The sequence below is a fragment of the Zalophus californianus genome, chromosome 4 (assembly GCF_009762305.2).
Source record: "Zalophus californianus isolate mZalCal1 chromosome 4, mZalCal1.pri.v2, whole genome shotgun sequence".
NCBI classification, from domain to species: Eukaryota; Metazoa; Chordata; class Mammalia; order Carnivora; family Otariidae; genus Zalophus; species Zalophus californianus.
This window is the reverse complement of record NC_045598.1, coordinates 127,259,299-127,273,259: the sequence shown is the minus strand read 5'-3', so window position 1 is coordinate 127,273,259 and position 13,961 is coordinate 127,259,299. Positions and strand designations below refer to the sequence as shown.

The 13,961-nt window shown below is 38.7% G+C and overlaps 1 protein-coding gene and 1 long non-coding RNA gene across 2 annotated transcripts in view; one reads left to right on the top strand and one right to left on the bottom strand.

The window, feature by feature from the left end:
* CPA6 (carboxypeptidase A6) overlaps positions 1 to 13,961 on the top strand; it is a 353,130-nt gene that overhangs the window by 187,107 nt on the left and 152,062 nt on the right. The window lies entirely within an intron of this gene.
* The window catches only part of LOC113936767, a 62,972-nt gene that overhangs the window by 42,283 nt on the left and 6,728 nt on the right, over positions 1 to 13,961 (bottom strand). The window contains exon 3 of the long non-coding RNA XR_003524348.2: positions 9,626 to 9,735. This is a non-coding gene — a long non-coding RNA (uncharacterized LOC113936767). The remainder of the gene's footprint in view (positions 1 to 9,625; positions 9,736 to 13,961) is intronic.

The following is a 13,961-nucleotide window of genomic DNA, read 5'->3' as shown; positions in this document are numbered from 1 at the left end:
GAGCACTTTTTCATGTGTCTGTTGGCCATTTGGATGTCTTCTTTGCAGAAATGTCTGTTCATGTCTTCTGCCCATTTCTTGATTGGATCATTTGTTCTTTGGGTGTTGAGTTTGATAAGTTCTTTATAGATTTTGGATACTAGCCCTTTATCTGATATGTCATTTGCAAATATCTTCTCCCATTCTGTCGGTTGTCTTTTGGTTTTGTGGACTGTTTCTTTTGCTGTGCAAAAGCTTTTTATCTTGATGAAGTCCCAATAGTTCATTTTGGCCCTTGCTTCCCTTGCCTTTGGCGATGTTTCTAGGAAAAAGTTGCTGTGGCTGAGGTTGAAGAGGTTGCTGCCTGTGTTCTCCTCTAGGATTTTGATGGAGTCCTGTCTCACATTTAGGTCTTTCAACCATTTGGAGTCTATTTGTGTGTGTGGTGTAAGGAAATGGTCCACTTTCATTCTTCTGCATGGAGCTGTCCAATTTTCCCAACACCATTTGTTGAAGAGATTGTCTTTTTTCCATTGGACATTCTTTCCTGCTTTGTCAAAGATTAGTTGACCATAGAGTTGAATCGTACTTGGTATGATTTAAATTTCATTAATTTGGTAAGACTTGTTTTGTAGTCCAAAATATGGTCTACACTAAAAAATAATCCATATGTTCTCAGAAGAATGTGTATTCTGCTTGTGTAGGATAGAATGTTCTGTATATGTCTATAGACCCATTTGTTATATAAAGTTATTCAAATACACTCTTTCTAAGTTGATTTTATGTCTGGATGATCTATCCATTGTTGACAGTGAGGTATTAAATTTCCCAATTATTTTTGCATTATGTTTATTTATCCTTTTAGCTCTGTTAGTATTTGCTTTATTTATTTAAGTGCTCTAATACTGGGCACATAAATATTTACAATTGTTATATCTTCTTGATGTATTGACCCTTTATACAATGACCTTCTTTGTCTATTTAAGCATTTTCAGTTTAAAGTCTGATGTACCCCTGCCCCTTTTTGGTGACCAATTGCTTGAAATGTCTTTTTCCATCCCTTCAGTCTCAGTCTGTTTTTCTTTAAGGTTAAAGTGAGTCTCTGTAGGTGGCATATTGTTGGATCTTTTTTATTCAGGAATTATGTCTTTTAGTTGAAAAATTTGATCCACTTACATTTAAAGTAATTGATACATAAGGACTTACTGTTGCCATTTTGTTAACTGTTTTCTTCTTTCTAGAGTTGCTGTTTCTCATCTTGTATTTTTTTTTTTTGAAGTCTTCTCATATCAGAATGCTTTGACTTCTTATGTTCATGTATTACTACAGGATTTTCCATTATGGATACCATGAGGCTTACATAAAGTATCTTACACTTAAACACCCATTTTTAATTGATAAAAACTTAGAATTTGTAAACTATACACTTGTAATCCATCTCTACCTAACATTTGAGGTTACTGCTCTTATACTTTGCATGTTATTTTTATTTGTTTGTTTGTAATTCCAAAATGAACAAGTTAAAAAGACAAACAGAAAAATATTCTTAAATATAGAGAAGAAAGTGGTAGTTGCCAGCAGGGCCCCTAAGACTCCTGAAGAATCTCAGGAGGTTAAATAGGCTTAAGGGTCAGAAAAAGTGTAGAAAAGCTCCTGCCCATCCCTCATTAAAATCCTATTCTGGCGGGAAAAGATGGTGGAGGAGTAAGGGACCCTATTCCAACCAGTCCCTGGAATTGAGCTGGATATTTACTAGACCACTCTGAACACCCATGAAATCAGCCTGAGATGTAAGAAGATAGATCTGGATCTCTAGAAACAGAATATTGCAGGTGGTTGGTTTCAAGGTATGAAGCAGGAAGCCGTGATTCTGAAGGCAGATATCATAGGATAAACGGAAGGAGGAGGGAGCTGAGCCATCAGGACCCTACACCACCGGTGAGCGATGGCCTCCCGCACTGGGGACAGTGCACAGACTCGCAGACTGGTAGCAGTGGGGAAAGGACTTTAGGGCAGTCCCTCTGACAGAAACCCAGAGTGGCGAGGTCACATGTGCAAACTGGGGGTGGTTGACAGTTTTAGAAACACAAAGGACAGAGATGTGCCCCCATGCCCCAACCTGGAGGAGAGGACTGGGAGCCCTGCTGAAGGGTGCACAACCCAGGACGCTGCAGTTTATAGCAGCACAGACAGAAATGGAGATAATGTGGCCTGGAGAGCTCACTGAAGAACAGACTGTGATCTCTCTGCTCTGAGGCAGAGGATGGAAACGGTCTCTTCTGCTCTGACTCTTGAAGAGACAGGGAAAGCCGCCAGAGAACAAAATCCCCCAAAAAACCAGTTTTCAATGAGCCCATCCCCCGCCACAGGGGGCAGGGCAACTCTGCCCAAACAGGGTTCCCTGAGTAATAGTGCAGCAGGCCCTTCCCCCAGAAGACAGGTTGGGAAAACAAGAAGCCAGCAACCCTAAGTTCCCTAGAAAATAGTTGCATCTTGCTTGGGTTCTGGTCAATAATTTGGACTCTGTACATTCCCTCAACCACCCATCAACAGAATGACTAGGAGGAGGAACCCCCAAAATAGGAAAGACTCAGAGATTATGACTTATGCCACAGATTTACAAATGGATTCAGATATAACCAAGATGTCAGAGATGGAATTCGGGCTAGCAAGTGTGAAGACAATAGTTAGAATGGAGAAATCAATTAATGGCAGCATAGAGTCTCTAAGGGCAGAAATGAAAGCTGAATTGGCAGAACTTAAAAATGTTATCAGTGAGATCCAATCTAATCTAGATAATCTAACAGCTAGGGTAAGTGAAGCAGAAGAATGAATTAGTGATCTGGAAGACAATTTAATAGATAAAAAGGGAAAAGAGGAGGCCAGGGAAAAACAACACAGAATCCATGAAAATAGAATCAGAGAAATAAATGACACCATGAAACGTTCCAATGTCAGAATTATTGGAATCCCAAAGGAAGTGGAGAGAGAGAGAGGACTAGAAGATATATTTGAGCAAATCGTAGCTGAGAACGTCCCTAATCTGGGGAATGAAACAAACATTCATGTCCTAGAGGCAGAGAGGACCCCTCCCAAGATCAAGGAAAACAGGCTAACACCCCGGCATGTAATAGTAACTCTCACAAATCTTAGAACCAAGGAAACCATCTTAAGGGCAGTTAGGAGGAAAAGATTCCTTATGTACAGAGGGAGGAGCATCAGAATAACGTCAGACCTATCCACAGAGACCTGGCAATCCAGAAAGGCCTGGCAAGACATATTCAGGGTACTAAACGAGAAGAACATGCAGCCAAGAATACTTTATCCGGCAAGGCTGTCATTTAGAATGGATGGAGAGATGCAGAGCTTCCAAGACTGGCAGAAACTGAAAAAATATGTGACCACTAAGCCGGCCCTGCAGGAAGTATTAAGGGGGTTCTATAAAAGGAGAAAGACCCCAAGAGTGATATACAACAGAAATTTACAGGGACAATCTATAAAAACAAGGTCTTCACACACATGATGACAATAAATTCATATCTTTCAATAATCACTCTCAACGTGAACAGCCTAAATGCTCCCATAAAATGGCAGAGGATTGCAGATTGGATAAAAAGACAGGACCCATCCATATGCTGTCTACAAGAGACTCATTTTGAACCTAAAGATACATCCAGACTGAAAATGAAAGGATGGAGATCCATCTTCCATGCCAGTGGACCTCAAAAGAAAACTGGGGTAGCAATTCTTACATCACCAAATTAGATTTTAAACTAAAGACTGTAGTTAGAGACATAGAAGGACACTATATCATTCTTAAAGGGTCTATCCAACAAGAAGATCTAACAATTGTAAATATCTACATCCCCAACATGGGAGCAGCCATCTACATAAGCCAACTGTTAACCGAAATAAAGAGTCATATTGATAACAATACGTTAATTGTAGGAGACCTCAGTACTCCACTCTCAGCAACAGACAGGTCATCTAAGCAGAAAATCAATAAAGAAACAAGAGCTTTGAATGACACACTGGACCAGATGGACCTCATAGATACATACAGAACATTCCACCCTAAAACAACAGAATACTCATTCTTCTCAAGTGCACATGGAATGTTCTCCAGAATAGATCACATACTGGGTCACAAATTAGGTCTCAACTGATACCAAAAGATTGAGATTATTCCCTGCATATTCTCAGACCATACTGCTTTAAAACTGGAACTCGATCACAAGAAAAAATTTGGCAGAAATTCAAACACTTGGAAGCTAAAGACCACTCTGCTCAAGAATGTTTGGGTCAACCAGGAAATCAAAGAAGAACTTAAACAATTCATGGAAACCAATGAGAATGAAATCACATCGGTCCAAAACCTATGGGATACTGCAAAGTTGGTCATAAGGGGGAAATATATAGCCATCCAAATCTCACTAAAAAAAAAACCAAAAAAAAAAACAGAAAAATCCCAAATTCACCAACTAACTCTACACCTTTAAGAACTAGAGAAAAAGCACCAAACGATGCCTAAGCCACACATCAGAAGAGAAATAATTAAGATTAGAGCAGAGATCAATGAATTAGAAACCAGAAACACAGTATATCAGATCAATGAAACTAGAAGCTTGTTCTTTGAAAGAATTAATAAGATCGATAAACCACTGGCCAGACTTATCCAAAAGAAAAGAGAAAGGACCCAAATGAATAAAATTATGAATGAAAGGGGAGAGTTCACGACTGACACCAAGGAAATGGAAACAATTATTAGAAATTATTACCAACAACTATATGCTAATAAACTGAGCAATCTGGATGAAATGGATGCCTTCCTGGAAACCTATAAGCTGTCAAGACTGAAACAGGAAGAAATTGACAACCTGAATAGGCCAAAAACCAGTAACGAGATTGAAGCAGTGATCAAAAACCTCCCAAAAAACAGGAGTCCAGGGCCTGATGGATTCCCTGGGGAATTCTACCAAACATTCAAAGAAGAAATAATACCTAGTCTTCTGAAGCTGTTTCAAAAAAAAGAAACAGAAGGAAAGCTTCCAGACTCATTCTATTAGGCCAACATTACCTTAATCCCCAAACCAGGCAAAGGCCCTATCAAAAAGGAGAATTTCAGACTGATATCCCTGATGAATATGGATTCCAAAATTCTCAACAAAATCCTAGCTAACAGGATCCAACAATACATTAAAAGGATCATCCACCACGACCAGGTGGGATTTATCCCCGGGATGCAAGTGTGGTTCAACATTTGCAAATCAATCAATGTGATAGAACACATTAATAAGAGAGAGAAGAACCATATGGTCCTCTCAATTGATGCAGAAAAACATTTGACAAAATACAGCATCCTTTCCTGATTGAAACTCTTCAGAGTATAGGGTTAGAGGGAACATTCCTCAAGTTCATATAATCCATCTATGAAAAACCCACAGCGAATATCCTCCTCAATGGGGATGATAAAGGCTGAGAGCCTTTCCCTTAAGATCAGGAACACATCAAGGATGCCCACTCTCGCCACTATTGTTCACCATAGTACTGGAAGTCCTAGCAACAGCAATCAGATAACAAAAAGAAATAAAAGGTATTCAAATTGGCAAAGAAGAAGTCAAACTCTCTCTTTTCGCAGACGACATGGTACTTTATGTGGAAAACCCAAAAGACTCCACCCCCAAATTACTAGAACTCATACAGCAATTCAGTAATGTGGCAGGATACAAAATCAATGCACAGAAATCAGTTGCTTTCTTATGCACTAACAATGCAACTGTAGGAAGAGAAATTAGAGAAACGATTCCCTTTACAATAGCACCAAAAACCATAAGATACCTCGGAATAAACCTAACCAAAGAGGTAAAGGATCTATACTCTAGGAACTACAGAACACTCATGAAAGAAATTGAAGAAGACACGAAAAGATGGAAATACATTCCATGCTCATGGATCAGAAGAATAAACATTGTTAACATGTCTATGCTACTCAGAGCAATCTATACCTTTAGTGCCATCCCGGTCAAAATTCCAATGACATTTTTCAAAGTGCTGTAACCTAAAATTTGTATGGAATCAGAAAAGACCCCAAATCGCCAAGGCAATGTTGAAAAAGAAAGACAAAGCTGGGGGCATCACGTTGCCCGATTTCAAGCTATATTACAAAGCAGTGATCATCAAGACAGCATGGTACTGGCACAAAAACAGACATATAGACCAATGGAACAGAATAGAGAGCCCAGATATGGACCTTCAACTTTATGGTCAAATAATCTTAGGCAAAGCAGGAAAAAATATGCAATGGAAAAAAGACAGTCTCTTCAATAAATGGTGCTGAGAAAATTGGTCAGCCACATGGAAAAGAATGAAACTCGACCATTCTCTACCACCATACACAAAGATAAACTCAAAATGGATGGAAGACCTCAATGTGAGACAGGAATCCATCAAGATCCTAGAGGAGAACATAGGCAGTAACCTCTTTGACATTGGTCACAGCAACTTCTTTCAGGATACATCTCCAAAAGCTAGTGAAACAAAAGCAAAAATGTACTTTTGGGACGTCGTCAAGATAAAAAGCTTCTGCGCAGCAAAGGAAACAGTCAACAAAACAAAGAAGCAACCCACAGAATGGGAGAAGATATTTGCAAATGACACTACAGATAAAGGGCTGGTATCCAAGATCTATAAAGAACTTCTCAAACTCAACACCCAAAAAACAAATAAGTCAAAAAATGGGCAGAAGACATACAAATGGCTAACAGACATATGAAAAAATGTTCATCATCATTAGCCATCAGGGAAATTCAAATCAAAACCACATTGAGATACCACCTTACACCAGTTAGAATGGCAAAAATGGACAGCGAAAGAAACAACAAATGTTGGAGAGGTTGTGGAGAAAGGGGATCCCTCTCACATTGTTGGTGGGATTGCGAGTTGGTACAGCCACTTGGAAAACAGTGTGGAGATGCCTCAAAAAATTAAATATAGAGTTACCCTATGACCCAGCAATTGCACTCCTGGGTATTTACCCCAAAGACACAGATGCAGTGAAAAGAAGAGCCATATGAACCCCAATGTTCACAGCAGCAATGTCCGCAATAGCCAAAATGTGGAAAGAGCCGAGATGCCCTTCAACAGATGAATGGATAAAGAAGATGTGGTCCATATATACAATGGAATATTACTCAGCCATCAGAAAGGATGAATACCCAACTTTTACATCAACATGGATGGGACTGGAGGAGATGATGCTAAGTGAAATAAGTCAAGCAGAGAAAGCCAATTATCATATGGTTTCACTTATTTGTATAACATAAGGAATAGCATGGAAGACATTAGGAGAAGGAAGGGAAAAATGAAGGGGGGGAATCAGAGGGAGAGATGAACCACGAGAGACTATGGACTCTGAGAAACAAACTGAGGGTTCTAGAGGGGAGGGGGGTGGGTGGATGGGTTAGCCCAGTGATGGGTATTAAAGAGGGCACGTACTGCATGGAGCACTGGATGTTATATGAAAACAATGAATCGTGGATCACTACATCAAAAATTAATGATGTATGGTGACTAACATAACATTAAAAAAAAAAAAGATCCTACTCTGCCCCTCCAGCAGCTGCTTTCAGGGATTCATAAGATCTGATTTTCTGTTAAACTGTAGCCCCACAGGTCTGCCTTTGATATTAAATTCCTATCTGTTTCCCCTTCTCCTCCATGCTCCATATAGCCTACAAGCCTTTGTCGCTCTCTTTCACAGAGGTGTTTTGTTCATTAGCAAGGATATCATTTCAAGCACAGGAAGTTCTTCTGGAATGATATTGTGCCGCCTAGAACTAGTTTTGATCGAATCCCTTTTAAAAAATAGACTTTTCCATTTTTTTTAAAAGGATTCGATCAAAACTACCTCAATAATTTAAGAAAGTAGATCTTAAATGTTCTCACCTTATGCATGCGCATGCATACACACACACATATGTTACAAAAAACAAAATAAGTAAAATTGGCTTACAGAAATTTTGAAATGGGCTAAAAAATATTTGAAAGATTATAAAACCACATTTTTAGCTATTGTACATGAAGATTCTCTGGACATTTCCAGTACTCATGACACCCTAACATTGATCTCTAAGGTAACTCTGGCTTCTACTCTCTGTCACTCACAGTCTTAAAAAACAAATCACACTTTGGGGCTGAGCCAAAGTGAAATCTCAGAAAGTAAGAAGCATTTGACATTCAGAATCCGCAAACTGCTCTGATTTTTGTTTGAGAATAATATTCTACTTAAAGGAGCATTTTGAGTTTCCCACTCATTGATCATTTCTCTTTTTAAATGCAGCTATTTTAAAAATATTATTAAACAAGAGAGAGGCTTTAGGATTCCTGCCTTGATTTCAGTTTGATAATGAGGAATTAAATTTATTATAATCCTCAGGCTTATTTTTCCTTTCCACACAAATTTCCCTCTCTTATGTTTTGCTCCTTCTCTATTTCAGGTACGTTTCTTTACTTTAGTTTTAAGAGGTTAGATTTTCTGGAATATGAAAAATGGACCCCAAATAATTGTGTGGAGGCATTTCAACAATTCTTTTCACGAGGTTACTGAAAGGCAAGGGCAACCAAAGGGTCAGAACTTTCTCTGTTCTCACCTAGATGACAATAGTGCTTTGTTATGACTTGACTTCTGCTTCAGAATGCTGCAGACATATTGTTTGTGTGGAAAGGTTATGTGTCCAAATTGTAAACTATGAATCAAATACATACCTATGTTGCATATTAAAAATATATGCAAATATTATGTTTGTAATTATATGACAGGAAAGGCGTGCTACAACTTTAAGCTTAAACTGGGGGGGGTTGAGAAGCTGCCTAGAGACAGACTTAGCTGAAAGACTTAGAACCATCTGTCAAGGCAAGAAGAGGCAAAATACACAGAAGATGGGTGAACAAGAGTACAGGAAGAAGCTCCCAGAGCACTTCCTCCTAAGAACTATGAGAAACACCCCCACAGCTCTGTGGCTGCCAAGGAAGCCTGAAGGGATGCTCAGACTTGAATCTCTTCTATTGCCGTCAATAGTTAGGGGGATGTATGGGACAGGGGGCATGTTTCTGTCCTTACACCAAAAAAAATATGTTCTTCTCTTTCCCTTCCCTTCTTTCTTATCTTCAGTTTTTACTGTTTGCTGTTCTCTGGGTAAATGGAGGAGGGAGGATGATAAACAACCTTTTTGAAAGAAACTCTTCACTTATAAGAGCTTTTAAAAGAAGATTTTTGCCCTTAATCCTCAAATAACCATAAGGCAAAATGTTCTGCTGCAGTCATCCTTTATTCAGGTATTTTATTTTGGGTCCTTTATTCAAGCACAGGTTGACTTGTATCTTCTTAAAAAAAACTGGGGGGAGGGTGGTCAGGGATGGGGATGTCAGCAAACTTTTTGCAAAGGGCCAGAGAATAAATATTTTAGGCTTGAGGGCCATATGGTCTCTGTCTTAAGCACTCAAGCTGACATCTAACCTGAAAGCAGCCATAGACAATGAACAAATGAATGTAGCAGTGTTCCTATAAAACTTTATTTATGGATGCTGAAGTATTCTACTTGTCCATTTCCTTCTTCCAACCATTTAAACATGTAAAAAACTTTCTTACCTTGAGGCTGTATCAAAGCAGACCAGATTTGGCACTAGGCTGTATGGAGTTTGTTGACTCTTGACTCAAAAGGTAATTGTGTAAGACTGTTGAATCACAGACCTGTACCTCTGAAACAAATAATACATTATATGTTAAAAAAAAAAAAAGAAAGAAAAGATAGCAGGAAGGGAAGAATGAAGGGGGGGAAATCAGAGGGGGAGATGAACCACAAGAGACTATGGACCCTGAGAAACAAACTGAGGGTTCTAGAAGGGAGGGGGGTGGGGTGATGGGTTAGCCTGGTGATGGGTATTAAAGAGAGCACGTACTGCATGGAGCACTGGGTGTTATACGCAAACAATGAATCATGGAACACTACATCAAAAACCAATGATGTAATGTATGGTGATTAACATAACATAATAAAAAATAAATAAAATTAAAAAAGGTAAGGTCTCTTACCCCAGGAAGCTTTAAAGTTAAGGATTAATGAAGGTAATGAGATCCATATTACCTGTACTTGGGAGACTAAGCTTAGGTATCGGTTTTATAATCATTGGGACAATCTATGTATATGATATTTATCATGCTTGTAATGCTTAAGAGAATCTGATATAATAGAGATAATCTGATGGACCAGGGGTTTCCAATTAAAATGTAAAATTGATTATAAATGTGATTTTAAGTTGGAAGGAAATTTACCTACCCTTATAAACAATAATGGAATGTTTGGAAGAACTTGAGAGTCTCTATTATAAGTTTAATAATTTATAAGTTTATGTTCAGGTATGTAGAAAGGATTTACTTGTTTACATAGTAAATTTGCCTGGTCAGGCATTTGAAGTAAAATTCATTGAATAAATTTATAAATGGAATGTAAAATGCTTAAATGAATTTGATAAACTGATTATTTGAGGATATTTATCCTGTTCAATTTAAATTAATCAAACATTGATCAAGGGAAGGTAAAATCCTTATTTTAGATACAGATTTATAAATGGAATAAGTTTTGTATGTTATACTTTTTAAAAAGTTAATGAAAATGATGTTTTAAGTTATGTACCATTACTAAATCGATGTTTCTTAAAGGTACAAACAACTGGGACTAAGCCTTTCTGTGTAAAACCTTTTTGGACTTCAACATTAATGATAATAAGAGGAATCCATATGCAGCACAATGACAAGAGGACAGAAGGTACAGAGAGCCAGAGTGGCCAGTCCATCTTGACGATCAAGGCGCTGCCTCTTTGGCTGCCAATGATGTTGTACCACATTCTGTGTGGCCATGATGTTGCATTGGTATTATGTCTTTATGATTTTTGCTCTTGATCAAAATTATACATATGTATACGTATACACGTATATGTATATATGTATGTATGTATACATACAGTCTTGATCCAAAGCAATAGCCAAGCCAATCCAAACCACTAATAGCCGATCAAAAGTCATGAGTAGAGAGAGCTATAATGTTGCTTTGAGTGCTTTGAGGAAGGAAGTCCTCAAATGTGTTTTAGATCTTCAGCACGATACCTACCAAATGGCTGATACACAATATTACCTATAATCTGAGAAACACCCTCTGCACAGAAATGTAGAACAGAAAAGTAGTGTCCATCAAAACCTTTCATCTGCTGAATCCTAAATCTTAGCATATTTGGAACCAAGATCAGCAAACTATAGTCTGCAGCAAAACCTGGCCTGCCACCTGTTTTTGTATAGCCTTTAAACTGAAAATGGTTTTCACATTTTTAATAGTTAAATTCAAAACAAGAATAATAATTTTTGATACATGAAAATTACATAGAAATCAAATTTCAGCATCCATAATAAAGTTTTATGGAATACAGCCATGCCCACTCACTGGCATGTGTTGCTCTGGCACACAGGTACTCCTCATCCATACTATTTAAGTGGGATTGATTTCTCCTAGGATTGGTACTCACTTGAGAGAGTTTGCAACAGGTTACAGCTAATTTCTTGCTTACCTTTTGCCCTCAAAAAATTTTAGTATTTCATCTGACTCACCTAACTCGAAAGATACTTTAATCCTAACTCTTCAGATCTCAGATACCTCTTACACCCTGTCATCTTCAAAGAGGATAAGGAAGATGCCTGTTCTTCATTTAGTATATGGGAGTAGCCTATCCTCCCTACTAGGAACCTCCAGATTATGTGCCAGTCAAGCCTTAAGCTTTAGGGCCTCTCACCCAGACAGGCCCCTTAGTGTGTTCACATGCTTATATGTATTAGAAAACTTAGATTTTTAACTATAATCTTTTTGGGATTAGTGTCTCATTTCACTTAGATTTTCTACCACTCATTTTCTCTCATCTTTGAAAAAACCATAGGTATCTGAGGAATCTAACACTGAAAGGAAGTGAAATTTTGTTTTGAGTTACATGGAATTGCATTCATGTGACTACAAGCTGTCTGCTTCTACCCACTATGCCAACACAATGACTTTGCAGAAAGGGCAATGTAAAATGATACAAACTCCCCCTATGGCACCCAAGACCAGAAGCAGTGTTAAAGGAACAAGTTTTGAAGTGTATGAAACCAGAAGCTACTCTATAGAATATTCTTTGTATCATCAAATATGTAGAATTATAAGCAGATGGTTTGTTTCTCAACATCATCTAGTCAAAAGACATTCGCTACTGTCAGGAATATGTTTCATAGTGAACATACAAGCATATATTATGTATATAATTTATGGAAATTATGTGAGGTAAAACTTCTATGATTTTAGAATTTGTTTTTCAAAGCATAAACCTGTAGCACTTCTACAAGCAAGGAGTATTTCTGTGTGATAGGCCATGTGTTTTATGCATCCAAAAGTATCATGTCAAACCTTAGTGTGTACCTAATACATTTTGGCCTGATCAGTCTGGTGGTTCCAGACAAGATGCTTTGCAAAACTGCCACTGACTCAGTGAAGCGGCCTGGAGAGACCAATGTTTCGGTGACAAAACTGTATGTATTTATCAGTAATTCAATGATTGCCATATAAGAGTAACTTGATTACACACTTATGTAGCTCAGCACAAAGCCCCAGCAATTTTTTTTAAGATTTTATTTATTTGACAGAGCACAAGCAGAGGGAGAGAGAGGGAGAAGCAGGCTCCCCGCTGAGCAAGGAGCCGGATGTGGGACTCGATCCCAGGACCCTGGGATCATGACCCGGGCTGAAGGCAGCCGCTTAACCGACTGAGCCACCCAGGCATCCAAAGCACCAGCAATTTTTAAGTGCATTTGAATTGCTTTTGTGACTGTGTTAATTTTGTATTTTTTTCAAAAGGAAACCTCAAAATTGTATGAGTGTTCAGGTCCCACAGGACCTGGATCTGCCCTGGACAGGCCCACCCACCTGATCCCCAGTATGAGAGAGGAGTTGCCCTGGTTCGTCTACTCTCTCTACCCTATTGTCCAAATAATAAGTAATAGCACATATTTATGAAGAAAGAGGTGGGTAGAAGAGAAAGTCTACTTTTACTATGATTCTTACTCTGTACATGTCTGCTCCTCTTTCACTCTCTTTCAGATGCCAACTGATAAATTATTGCCACTCATGTTTCAGATTACCAGTGCAGGAGGTCTTACCTTTTCATGCCAGACAACCATATAGGTTATTGAGTAGCCTATGCAGTGGCCACCCTTCTACTCCAAACAATAGCCATTCTTATGTATAGAACGACCTTGTGCCTCCCCAGCATTTTTGGATATCTCATTTAATATCTCCAGTACATGAATATGAAAGGCTTGATAGGCAGCATTAACTGTCCTGCTGAGATTAGAGATCATGCAGTGGGACCCATCTACCCATTCCATGCATTTCTCCAGCAGCTCTGGCCCTCTGAGTGTAAGTATGGAAAAGGTAAATTGAAGCATTGGTTTAGGGCTAGGGTTTGGTGGTGAGGGTGCAAAAGCATGCAGTTATATGGCGAGATGATTGTAAATGCTAACAACTACAATGACCAGTTTGGGTAAAGAAAGAATGAGAGCTGAGAGGAAGCTGGAAGTCTGGAGAAAGCAGAGGGATCTAGGGACTAGATATCTAAATGAGATTAAAACTCAGACTGGTGAAAGTATGGCTAGGAATCTGTGATCCAAGAGTGGGAAATTGAAATTTAAGATTTTGGAGATGTTAGAAGGTGTGATCCTTAAAGTGGATGTCTGCCATGAGTGGAGATTTGGGTCGTGAGAGTTGAGAATGTGGAGGCTTTAGGGTCAGATATGGACATTGATAGGGTGTTGTCTGCAGGTGGGGTGCTGACTTGCAGACTACGAAGAGGTACCCCATCTCAGCGCATGAGGGAAAGTGACTGCAGTTCAGTACAGGGCACAGTGAATC